Source organism: Aotus nancymaae, unplaced genomic scaffold (genome assembly GCF_030222135.1).
Source record: "Aotus nancymaae isolate 86718 unplaced genomic scaffold, 86718_ANA_hifiasm-v0.15.2.pri h1tg000006l, whole genome shotgun sequence".
Classification (NCBI taxonomy): domain Eukaryota; kingdom Metazoa; phylum Chordata; class Mammalia; order Primates; family Aotidae; genus Aotus; species Aotus nancymaae.
Genome location: NW_026988417.1, coordinates 72,149,464 through 72,161,827, shown reverse-complemented (window position 1 = coordinate 72,161,827; position 12,364 = coordinate 72,149,464). Strand labels below are relative to the sequence as shown.

General features: G+C 37.0%; 1 long non-coding RNA gene across 1 annotated transcript in view; it reads right to left on the bottom strand.

Moving 5' to 3' along the window:
• Nucleotides 1-12,364, bottom strand: part of LOC105713370 (uncharacterized) — a 354,073-nt gene that overhangs the window by 114,659 nt on the left and 227,050 nt on the right. Inside the window, exon 3 of the long non-coding RNA XR_010338179.1 lies at nucleotides 5,672-5,740. This is a non-coding gene — a long non-coding RNA (uncharacterized LOC105713370). The remainder of the gene's footprint in view (nucleotides 1-5,671; nucleotides 5,741-12,364) is intronic.

The window sequence follows — 12,364 nt, the reverse complement described above, 5'->3', positions numbered from 1 at the left end:
TACAAATTTATTTGTTGTTTGATTCCTTTTTATCTGTGTCAAGATCAGTTTACAGGGACCCAGTCTATCCAAAAGACAGACAACTTCTGAACCCTGTGAGGAAAGACTATGAAATAGGGACAAAGCAGCTCTGTAGTGAGAACATTTTCCTTCTAGTTATTACATTAAATGTTGCAGCAAGAGCAGCCAGGATTAAGGGAAAAGACAGCTATAGCACCTAGTTAAGCACTAGCCTTAGATGTAGTTTCTATTGTCAGGCAAAATGCCTTTGGCTGAATTCATGTGAACTCAAATTACATTAGATGTATAAAAAGGAGCAAGAGAAAACTTATAAGAGAGAGGAATAACAATGGAGCTGGCATTTTGTTTGTTTGTTTCACAGTGGTTACCTCTAAAAAAGCTGTATGCATAGTCTATTAAGTACTGTGGCCAGAATTCCCAGCTTCAAGGTCTCTATGTCACAGATGGTTTATCAGGAGAAAAATGATAACGGCTGAAAACTGCGTGGCTTTTTATTGTTAATGGCAGCAAGGAAAGGAACAGCCTGATATACCAAGAATAATGAAAACATCATTCTCATTGTTATACCACAAAAATTACAGATGAAACAAACTGCTAACTTCAGGTACAGTGCTTATTGAAATAAGAACTTTTACGATGTTAAAGAAAGAAGGAGACATGTTTCTTATCCCCACAACTTCCTGCATTTGCAATTCCTTAGGCTACCTGATTACTTTCATGTGTCATTATCTAGGGAAGAGAAAGGGCATGATAACTTGAAAATTTCTCTTAATATCTCATGATGCACACACTCAACCATCTTCAGGTTTTATTTTCTGCTAGTAGAAATACATCAGCTCCGAACATAATGCAATTGGACACATAAGTTATTTGATGCCAAAAGGTACTTACAACAACCATGCTTAGGGTTAGAAGGCCTATTTCTTTTTGTATGGGGTATTTAGGACTTACCTTTCTTTGAAGCTGACCATAGTCAAGAACTTTAGAAGAACAGTTTGTATTCAGATATGAGCAGCAAACTGTTCCAGCTGATTCCACAGGTGCTGCATGTGATGGCTTAGACACTCAGAGGATTGTTTGCTAGGACTTATGTGCTTCAAGAAGAAATTATGTTCCTTTCTTTCGAGAAGAACCTTTTTCTCTTAATTCAATGGAAATAAAGTTATTGCATTTGTATAAATATTTCTTACATGCTCAAAAAAAAAAAAGTCATAGTTCCTTTTGTATACTATTTGCATTGGGATAAGAGGTCTACTTCAGTTCTTTTGTCTGTTTGAGTTCCTGGCTACCTCCTGTCTTTATGTAAATTATCCTACACACTGTTTGCATGGTGACTAATGTGATTTTCCCTTATTCAGAATTCACAGATGTTTTATACCATCCTTGTTAATGTACATCTTGATTTCTGTCATACTTGATGTTTCAAAGCTAAGGAGGCAACTGCTAAATGAGCTGACACATCCAGTTGTAACTCAGTCATGAGTAATTTTGCTTCTAAAGCAGTCTGGAGTTTTTAAATATAAATATTCCATTGTGACTTGATATCTATGTAGCAATGGCCAGTAAATTGTAAGAAAAAGGAATCACAGGAGGGTATAACCTTCATACTGTCTACCTGAGACTTTATATTGTTGCCAGTGATGCACAACATAAAATCCGGTACATGGGCTTTCAAAGATGTAGACACTCAGAGAACATATGAATAGTATCAAGAAACTATTTTCCCACCCTCTTTCACTTAGCTCTTGTCTTAATACTTTAGCATCAGAAATGTGCTGCATTTAAGGATCACATGAGTAAATATTAATATATAGTTTCAGAATGTCTAATTCTCAGAAAAATTGTTCCAATTCTTCATATTCTTTAAAAATAGTTTAACTTTTCTTCAAAATCTAATGATTTTTTTCTCAAAATTGTCTTCTGTCTCATCTACAGTGATTATCAGAGGTTCCCACAAATTCATTCCAAACAATTTGTTCTTCACCTACGCTTTGGGAACCTAACCAAATGATGAATAGGATTACAGAAGGCAAGAGCCTGGCCAGGCCTGAACTGACAGATCAGTGAACCCAGAGTTTCCCTCCCCGTGACTGTCTTAGGCCTCCTTTGCCTTCCTTTCTCCTCTAAATGTAGTCCTAGGAGACCAGCTTCAGGGGACCTCAAAAACCTCACTATCATTACCAAAACCCCAAACTTCAATGGCTCTTTCCAGCTCCAGGGACAGCCTAGGCATTAAGGCTCTGTAAAATCTCACTTAACCTTATAAATAACATGTATCATTCCAAGTAAAAAGAAATAAAGCTAAGGTTATCTCCTGATTAGCCCCAGAACATGGAACATACCTTACTTATGCCCATCTCTTTGCCTTGGTCATGTTTCCTCCCCTCTCAGCCCTTGTCCTCCCCCATGAGAATATCTTCTCTTTTCTGCGTCTTAGTGGTTCCATTCTCAGTATCTTAAACTCTCATTTTCTACAAAGATTTCCCAGGTGCTTACAGCCTCTGTGAAAAACCTAAGGACTTTCATTGTTGTTGTATTTATCTAAGTTCTTAATCATATATTAATAACCTATTAGATCAATATTTATTAAACAGCTAGTATATACCAGGTGCTGTTCTATGTATAAGATGAGATGGTAAACAAGACCACAAGTATCTTGTGAAGCTCAGCAATCTACCTACTTTCAATATACCTCATGTGTGTTTTTCCACCTCCCAGTGAGATTGTAAAATGTGGTACCAGCTATAGAGTACCACCATGTGATTCTTATTATTAGCTCATATAGAATCTAGTTTGATGCATAGTTGATTGAATGATTAGAGACTGCCACTGCAACAGATCAATGTTGCCTGTGCCACTCACACTTCCTGTCCCAGTATCCCCACAACCCTTCACCTTTCATCTAACCCTCAAGTTCATATAATTACATCAACTGAGGTTACAATAAGCATTCTGTTTTTTTATTAGCAGAAACTATCTTCAGAATTTCCTTTTCATTCTACTCACAGAAGTATATCCATCTTGACTTGCTGGAGTTTCCATATTGGTGTTATTTGTACTATCTAATATGAACTAAGAGAGCAAGCAGTGTAGTCTTGTGGAAAAGAATGAAATGTGGAGTCAGGAGACAGCAGTTCTGGTTAAAGTTCTGACAAATTTGAGTTATTTAAGCTCTCTATGCCTCGGCATTCTTAGCTGTTAAAATAATGGTCGAGCAAGATTGACTCTAATGTCCCTTGTAAATCTACTAGAATTCTATGATTGCTATTCTATATCTCTATTATTATTATATTAACTGTCCAACTCATTCTGACTTATAGTTTTCAGTCTCAGGAATTAAAGGTGAGGTAGGGTATTTTACATATATATTTAAATACTCTTTCTAACTAATTAATTGAGTACAACCTCCCAATAAAAACTTAACAAATATCAACTGGCAATGAAATTGATGACTGTGTTTGCATTAGCTCAAATATTTGTATTCATCAATTCTTAAAGATATATTTTGTCTGAACAAGTGACATTAATTGATTTCCCAACCTTGGCATTGGAGATGAGGTACAATTGTCATAATAAGACTCTTCCTACAAGGAATGCAAATACTGGAATTTCAACCCTCCACCTTTTAAAAGCTGTTCAAAGATACCCCAGGAAAGTATCTGAGAATTTTTAATAAATTGTATTTAAACTGTCTAAATCAGTACTGAGCACAGTGTATGCATGAAGGCCAAGTGGGAAAAATGTGAGAATCATGCTTGGTTCTGCTTCCTCCCTCCTCCACACCCAGGCATTACAATAATTATGTTCACTTAGCTTCTGATAATTTTGTATCACCACCCGGCTGCAGCTGGTTTCAAATCCTTTCATCCCCATTGCCATCAGTGAGCCAGTTCATAATGGCATCTTCTACTTTCAACCCTATGCTACAGAGGGCAGCCACCATTGAAATTCTAAGTGATTCTGTTGTCCTTCTCATCAGTATATCCTCAGTCTCTCCCACAGGGTAAAGTCTTCTCGTGGGTTTTCTAGCTTTCCATAAGATATACTCCAGCTTTTTCACTTCTCTGAGCCATTTTACTTCTGAAGAGAGATGATAGCTGAGAGCTGTTGGCTGAAAGTCCTTTTGGGAAAGCAGGCCTTCATTTCCCAAGGAAATCTAGGTGGTCCATCACAGTGAGACCTCCACCACTTGACTTAGTTTATAATGCTAATAAATAGTACCCAGTGTTTAGGGCTCAGGTGGGTAGTCTGATTCAGAGCTCAGGTTCTTTACTATCTGAGAGGTAGTCACACAGAAATAGTTTCTAATCTTTCCTCCTGAAGTTACGTGAAGAATTTTGGGGAATGCTAGAGGAGTCAGCGGTTACTCTTCACTAGTACCTTTAAGTGCTTCTAAATCAAGGGAAGAGGAAAGCATTTGGACAGCTTGAAAAGCTACCCCAGGTAATTCTGGTAACCTTTGCCACCCTCATTCCAACCACAGTAGAGACCCACTTGTGCACACATTCTTAAAATTCTCATTCTTAAAATAAGCTTTGAGTGTTATTGACTTTCATCATATGTTTAAATAAAACTCATCTGTGTGAACAACCAGAGACTTAGGGGAAAAAAGTCCAGAAAATAAATAGCTGCCTGGCATCTGTAGAAAAGTGTTCAAAGCATATAATTAAAGTGCCAATTGTATTCTTAGATAAACTGATTTTTTCCTTTGAAAAAAGTTAATATGTAGTTTCACAATACAATTAGGGGTCTTATTATTTTTTTAAAAAAAGGTAATTTTGAGAGTGATTCAAGGAAATGGTTCTAATATCAGTAAATAGATCTTGAGAGGGAAATCTTTATTATTAGGAGGGATCTACCCACTAATTTATTTCATTTTATATTCTGTAGTGTACTGATGAACCTTTGATAACATTGCTTTTCCAATGTGTAAGTGGCAAAAACCACAGATTATGACTTAGAATGAAGGAAAAAAATATGAACTTATAGCAAAATAGACAAGTTTCTGATTTCATACCTTTTTCTGTCAATTTTATTATTTTCTGCCTTTCCTATTGTTCATATTCTTCTTAATGTCCTAAGTTTCTGAACCTAATCAACTTTCTACACTTATAAAATAAAAAAGTAGAAACAAATAAATCAATAATTAATGCATACTTGCTAGAATTGCCACTTTCCCATACAGAATCTCCAAACAACAGATCAACCAAATGTTATTTGTATTACATTTTGTGATTCATTTTGAGTAACAGTATTTTATAGTAGATTTGTCCCTTTAATAATTTGTTAAGTATTCCTAAATATATGTCACAGAACCAGGAGATAGGCAATCTAGGATTAAATATTGATCATGAATAAGCCACAAAGTAAATAAATAATCCAGAGTAACATTTTCTCTGAAATTATAAGATCTATGTTACCTTACCCAATAATGGTGCTATGTTTGCATTAAAATAATCCCTGATTTCATCCAAATCCATATTAGACGCTTCAGCACCTGTACCTCCCCCTTCAGAGCCTTTAATATATAATATCTGTATAATTACTGCTTTACTTGCCCATATTTTATCTACAGTCTGTCAATTTTATGCTGCTATGGCAGAATACCCAAGACTGGGTCATTTATAAAGAACAGATTTTGATTTCTTACAGTTCTGGAGGCTGGGAAATCCAAGATCAAGGGGCCCACATCTGGTGAAGACCTTCATGCTGTGTCATCCTACAGTGAAAGGTGGAAGGAAAAGAGAGTAAACATGACATAAAGAGAAAAGAGGGACAAACTCATCCTTTTATCAAGAGCCAACTGCTGCAATAACTAACCCACTCCCACAATAAATAACTCACTTCCACAATAATGACATTAGTCCATTTATGAAGGCAGAGCCCTTACGAACTAATCACCTATTAAAGGTCCCAGCTTTCAGCACTGTTGCCTTGGAGATTAGGTTTCCAAAATATAAACTTTTGTAGACACATTCAAACCATGGCTATATTCTAGATTGTTAACATCTCAAGAGAGCAGAGAGTGTTTCCAGGGCCAAGCACTAGGTTATCAACATGAGAGAACATAACAAATATATATGAACTGATTGTATAAACAAACTCTAAAAGGATCTTTCATTGCTTGAAAGATAAGTCCTGATGGGACTGTACTCTTCCCTGGTTTCTTACCACGTGACTACATACATATTTTTTATACAAACACACACACACACACAATAAAGTTGTCTTAGTATCCCACAATTACCCTTTTTTGGTGACTTCCCATACCTTATACCTCCTTCCTCCAGCACCCATAATCATGTGACTAATTCCAGTACCCTGGCTATAGGAGACAAAACTGGGCCAAAATTTCACCCCTTGAATGGGAGGTAGGAGAAAGAGAAACAGAAACAGATAAAGATCAGTTAATTTTTGTCCAGGCATGGTGGCTCATGCCTGTAATCTTACCACTTTAGGAGACCCAAGACAGGAAGATCACTTGAGGCCAGGAGTTCAAGACCAACCTGGGCAACACAAGAAGATCCTGAAAAAGAAAGAAAGAGAGAAAGAGAGAGAGAGAGAAAGAAAGAAAGAAGGAAGGAAGGAAAGAAAGAGGCAGGTATCATGGTGCACACCTATAATTCTAGCTACTAGGGAGACTGATAGAGGAGGATCAGTCTAGGAATTTGGGGCTGCAGTGAGCTATGAGTTATGTTTGCACTACTGCATGCCAGCCAGCATATCAAAATAAAGGCCTGCCTCTTTTAAAAAAAAAGTCAGTTGTTTTGACTTAGTCTGTCCTCAAGAGCTGGACCTGAAATAACAGAACTGTACACTGTAAGGAACTTTATCCCCATCCTGTTTTCTAAGGACAACAGAACATAGGTGTATAGAAAGGGTAAAAATATGTGGTTAGAGAGCAGCAAGACATGCAAGAGAAAGATAGTGCTAACAATTTTCAGTTAAGATAATCAATTTTCTTAGTCTATTCCTGAGGTCCAACTATATCTTTGATCTTGGGATTCTTACATACCACTAGGATATACTTTCATGTTTTGCTATTGGTGGCTTTAGTACTTCTCCATTATTGCTAGCAAAACAATCCTACCACATACAGGTAAAAATAACACCTTTTCTCAATTAATAGACAGTAAATTCTAGAAATAGATACTGTGCTTCCTAAATAAAAGATAGAAAAGAAAGACATCCTTCTTTAAGGGCTCTGTAAACTACTGATGCAAAACCAAGTTACCCCTTTTAGGGAATAACTAAAAGTTGAAAGACTATGCATAAAGAGTTAAATGAAGTAGGTACCTGGTAATTACTATTACGAATATATTTAAAACACAGCCAAATAAATCTAAGCTGTTTCAGTCTGCCTTCAGGATTGTAAAACAAAAACCTTTACCTGTGCAGAAGAGATTTTCCTCCCATTTTGAAATGAGGTAAGAAAATGAATTATGTATTTTATAGATGTCTCCTAGTTGTTTTTTTTTAAAGAACACTTGGTTAAATGTACTTCTCCATCCTCCCCTAGCATACTCACTTTAATTACTGATTAATTATCCAATTCTACATATATTTCATGGTAGCTTTGGCATCACTGGAGAAACACTCCAGCATGTGTCAACGCTACTTCCTCCAGGTTCTGTGCAAAGGGAGCATAACAGGAAGAGCTTCTCTACTCCTGTCTGAAGAGACTTGCTTTCCTTCTTTCATTCTTTGCATACCCTGGGCCTCCAGCTTCTTCATTTGGGGAACCATTTCCCAAGCTTGCAGTTTAGAGTGGAGGGGATAGGAGGAGGGACTCAGATTCTGGTGAACAGCTGGGGCCCATCACTTCTCATTGCAGGTCTTGGGGAGATGTGGTTGACAGAGTGATGCACAGAGCCTGTCCCAGTTAATGACTTCACCATTCTCCATCATTATCCCCATCATTAGGAAATTAGGAGGACAGAAGGTATTTACTGTAAACCTGCCACCTCCCAAGGAGAGATAAATAGAAACTGATAAATGGGCTCTTCTGGTGCTGTTCGTCTATTAACCTTCTGCTTCCCAGCTCCGGCATATGCATGCCATCCTGCCATTAATATCCAGTAATTGGCATGGCAGCAGGCAATACAATCATACCTTTACTCTGAGTGTTCCCTCCATGTGGTGTGCCTGTGCAAGCACACAATTACATTCATAATGAAGCTTTGCTAAACAGTCCAGTTGAAAGACATTAGGCAGTTGTTCCCCAGCTATAACATCAGCCTCCCACAGTCATTCAATGCTTAACTCTTCACTATCCTGGGTATGAGCTGCCATTGCTAATCTTTCTGTTGTCTTTACATACATTATACTCTTTTCCTTAAAGGTAGATACATTGTGTTAACAGCTTCTCTTTCTTACATCTGTGTTCCTTAAGTCTTATATTGCCAGCTTATGAATGATTTGAAACCACTTCACCTGGTTGAGAATGGCGTTTCATCGGTGATTGGGGCCACTGGTGACCACCTGGGGCGATTTGTAACCAGTTCAGAGCCAAGCTGTTTAGTAATGTTTCCCAAGGAAATTTGTGTTCTTTATCACATTTCTAGTTAAATAAAGGGGAAAAAGAGTGTATCTCATCAAATGTATTTTCTTTGTGACAACAGAGGAGACAGGAAGGTAATAACCTTGGTGTCTTTATTTAGAAATACACCACCCTCAATGTTCATCTGCTCTAAGTACTTGGGAACTTTGAAGGAGCATGAATCCCAGGAGATCTTGAAAGAGTTCACAGAAAACCAAGGCCCACAAAGAAAGCCACTTCATTCTGTTACCCATCTGCTTACACTGTGGCTGCAAAATGAACATTTGGTTTCTGCTTCCCTGACCTATTTCTCCCCCAGTTAAATTCCTGTGTTTACTATGACGACTTTACAATAGTGACTGTAGTGGGCAGACTGTTTCACAGGATGCAACATGAAAAACCAAAATGAGTAATTTCTTAAAAGCACAGGATGGGTTATATGAAATGAATCAACCTGGTCCTAAACATGGCCCTTAAAAAAAAATACAGTTGCAAGAGGGAGGTGAGGTTGGAGAGAGGTAATATCAGCAAAGAGATAAAAAGCAATAAAAAGACCGAGAAGAAAATGACATGACAACCTTATTACTGGTGTTCAGGAACCATAGCCTCTCTGTCAGAAAAATACCAGATCACTCATTTGAGAACTTCATAAAACTAAATGATCAATAGATTATAGCTCTGGTCCTCCTTCCACACAGCATAAAACAAATAATAATATCTCCAATAAATATAACAAATAGGGTAATCTTTCCTATCTCCTGCAGACCCCTGACAGAATGTGCTACAGGATCTTTCCATTGTGTCTTCAGGAGGATACTAAGCAGCTTGCCAGACTCCCAGTCAAGCACAGCCTCTCCAGCTGTCTTCCAAGCATCCACCTTTAAATACAGAATCTGGATGTAGCTGATGGCCTTGCACTCCTGGAAGCTTTCATTCTACAGAAATACCTGGGAGCAAACTTTGTCAGTCAGCATTCTATTAACTAAAATTCCCAAGCACTGATGCCAGCACACATCTCTAGTATAATGATAATGTTTACAATCATGACCCAGTAACAGGCTAAGGAATTGATATCAATTCTGCCTCTTCTTTACCATTTCTTACTTCTATCTGCTTTATTAATTTTTAAATTTTTTGACCCTACCCACAGCTCCACAGTTCTCATGGAGGAAAGGGCCTGCTTTATATTTTTACAAAGCCCTTTCACATGATCTCTTCTAGTTCACAGTAAAGCCTCATGCAGTATTCAGGAGGCAATATTAGAATCCCTATTGTACAACTGTGGAAATGCACATTCAGGAAGGGTAAGTGACTTTCTCAATTCACAAAGCTAGGGCTCAAGTCTCCTTTCCTTTGCAGGGCTGCTGTGCTGCCAACTCTAAAAAAATATAGTTCACCTTGTATTCTGTGTGAACAGCACTCCTGAATTTGGGCAACACGGATGTCCTGAAAATCAACAATATGGTGGAAATAAGAGGGGCTTTGGAATCAGAGACTTAGTTTTACCACTTATACTAGCTGCATTACTCTAGATAATGTTTAAATTTCTCTCAAGTTTGTTTCCCTATCTATAAGAAGGGATGATGGTAATAACAGTTCCTACTTCATAAATATAACACATATATTATTAGTATATAATAATCTATGAAAAATACTTCCTAGAGCATTTACTTCTATTTATCTTTCATTTTCCTATTATGGACACTTTACAACGTTGCCTCTTTAGTCTAGGAAAAGCTTAATGGAGATATATTTTGCAGTAGTCCAGCTCTTTGGATATCAGTAGACTATGCAACATAATGCTGGCTCTCCTTTCAAATAGATTAAGATTAACCAGAGTATTTCATTCCCATGCCATGCCAGATTAATATAATCTCAAGTTGCCTCAGTTAAGAAAAAGCTTTTTTCCTTTTGTACAATGAATAACATAGACAAAGGTGTCACAGACTCTGACTAAAGGATTAGTTAAAATCATAGGCTATTTGTGGACAGCATAAAATAAAAATGCACCATAAGACAATTTACAATTCCTCTGCCATTCTTACCACAAAAAAAAATTTCTCTCTGCCTCATTTTGGAAGTTCCAATTGACCTTATCAACTCTGCTGAGGGCATTTTGGAAGTTCCAATTGATCTTTTCAACTCCACTGAGAAAAGATAGCCATTTGGTGACTACAGAATTAATGCTTACATTGACTCACCTGCCTTATAACTGTCCTCTTAACCTGAGAATGAAATATGCTTCCTAAAAGTCTATGTGATCAGAATAAAAAGTATATTTTCATAAGGTTTAAGGATAGCCAGACCTACCCACACACCTGAAACAATAACATGTATTCAACCATTTACTTTGTCTATGAGTAAAATGAGTCCTGATACCCTAACAGAGCAGAAGACATCCATCTTCTTCATCATCAATCATAAACACTAAGTTCCTATTTTTAAAATATAGTTAATTCTGTTAGTCTGTAACTGAATATCCAGGTGTGTATTATTTAAAGCTTTTCATTTTCTTTTTATTTGGCAACATGTGTTTTTACCATTTCACAGCTCATTTGTACCTCCACTAGCTTTGATACACTCATTACTATCTCTGGCAAAAGACTTGGTGAGAGAGGCAGTGGATGCAAATGAGATTTTTAGATTATCCACGCTCTCCCTTTCTACCATGACCATGGATAATCAAGAATTCACTGTGCAAGGAGCATAGAATGCAGTTAGGCATTAGATAAGGAAAGCTTTGCACATAAAATCACTAGGAATGTTTTAAATGCAGTATCAAATAAAAAGGTGCACCTGTGAAAACAAGATGATGTTTCTTGTTAATGCCGCCTGATGCCTTCTGAAATGTCTCAAGAGAAATGATCATAAAAAATTGTAACAGTAATTCCTCAACCCATTTCACAGTGGGGAAAACACCTTCATTGAGTGGTAGCATCTAAAGGATATATGGTGATTTTGTGGTGCTGTCAGTAATCATCCCATTCAAAAAGCATGTAATTAAAGCCGACTAAGTTTCCGATAGAGCACACGGTAGGCACTGAGGATATGAAGATAGTACACGCAACTCCTGCTTACATTTTAGTCAAGAGGCAGATAAGTAAGTAAATTATTTCAGTTTAACAAGGCTAATTCTATTACAAGGGAATTCCCAAAGTGCTAGGAGAGGAGAGAGGGACATTTATTCAAATCTGGCAAGTCAGAGCTTTTTTGTAGGAGGTAATGTAAAGTAGTAAGGGATGATTAGGAGTTAAATGATTTTGAAAAAGTAAAGATAATTTTAGACAGAAATAAGACTATGAACAAAAGCATGAATAATTAGGAGAACTTCATGTTTAGGGATAACCATAAGTAATTCCATATACTCTATCCTAAAGTATGAATCACATAGAATCAGGTAATGAGAAGAGACATGAACCAGTGGTGAAATTACCTTAACTACCTTTGCTAAGAAACTTGGGCCTGATCCAGTAAATGGTAAAAAGCCATTGAAGAATTTAGACTGTGAGTGGTGTAGTTAAACTGGTGTTTGAATATTGATCATTCCAGATAGATAGGGTGGGTGGGTTTTATTAGTGGGGAAGAGGATCTGAACAAATAAAATACGTTGAAATTGTCACAAAAGCCAAGGTAAAAATAATGGAAAAGACTTGAGAAACATTTAGAAGATAAGCTGCCAAGACTGTTGAATAATTAAATATAGTAGGAGAGACAAGGAAAACAAAAAACTCTATTTCCAAGATTCTAAACAGTAAACATAGAACAAAAAACAGGTGGAGGACACTTGGTGGTTGATGAGTACAG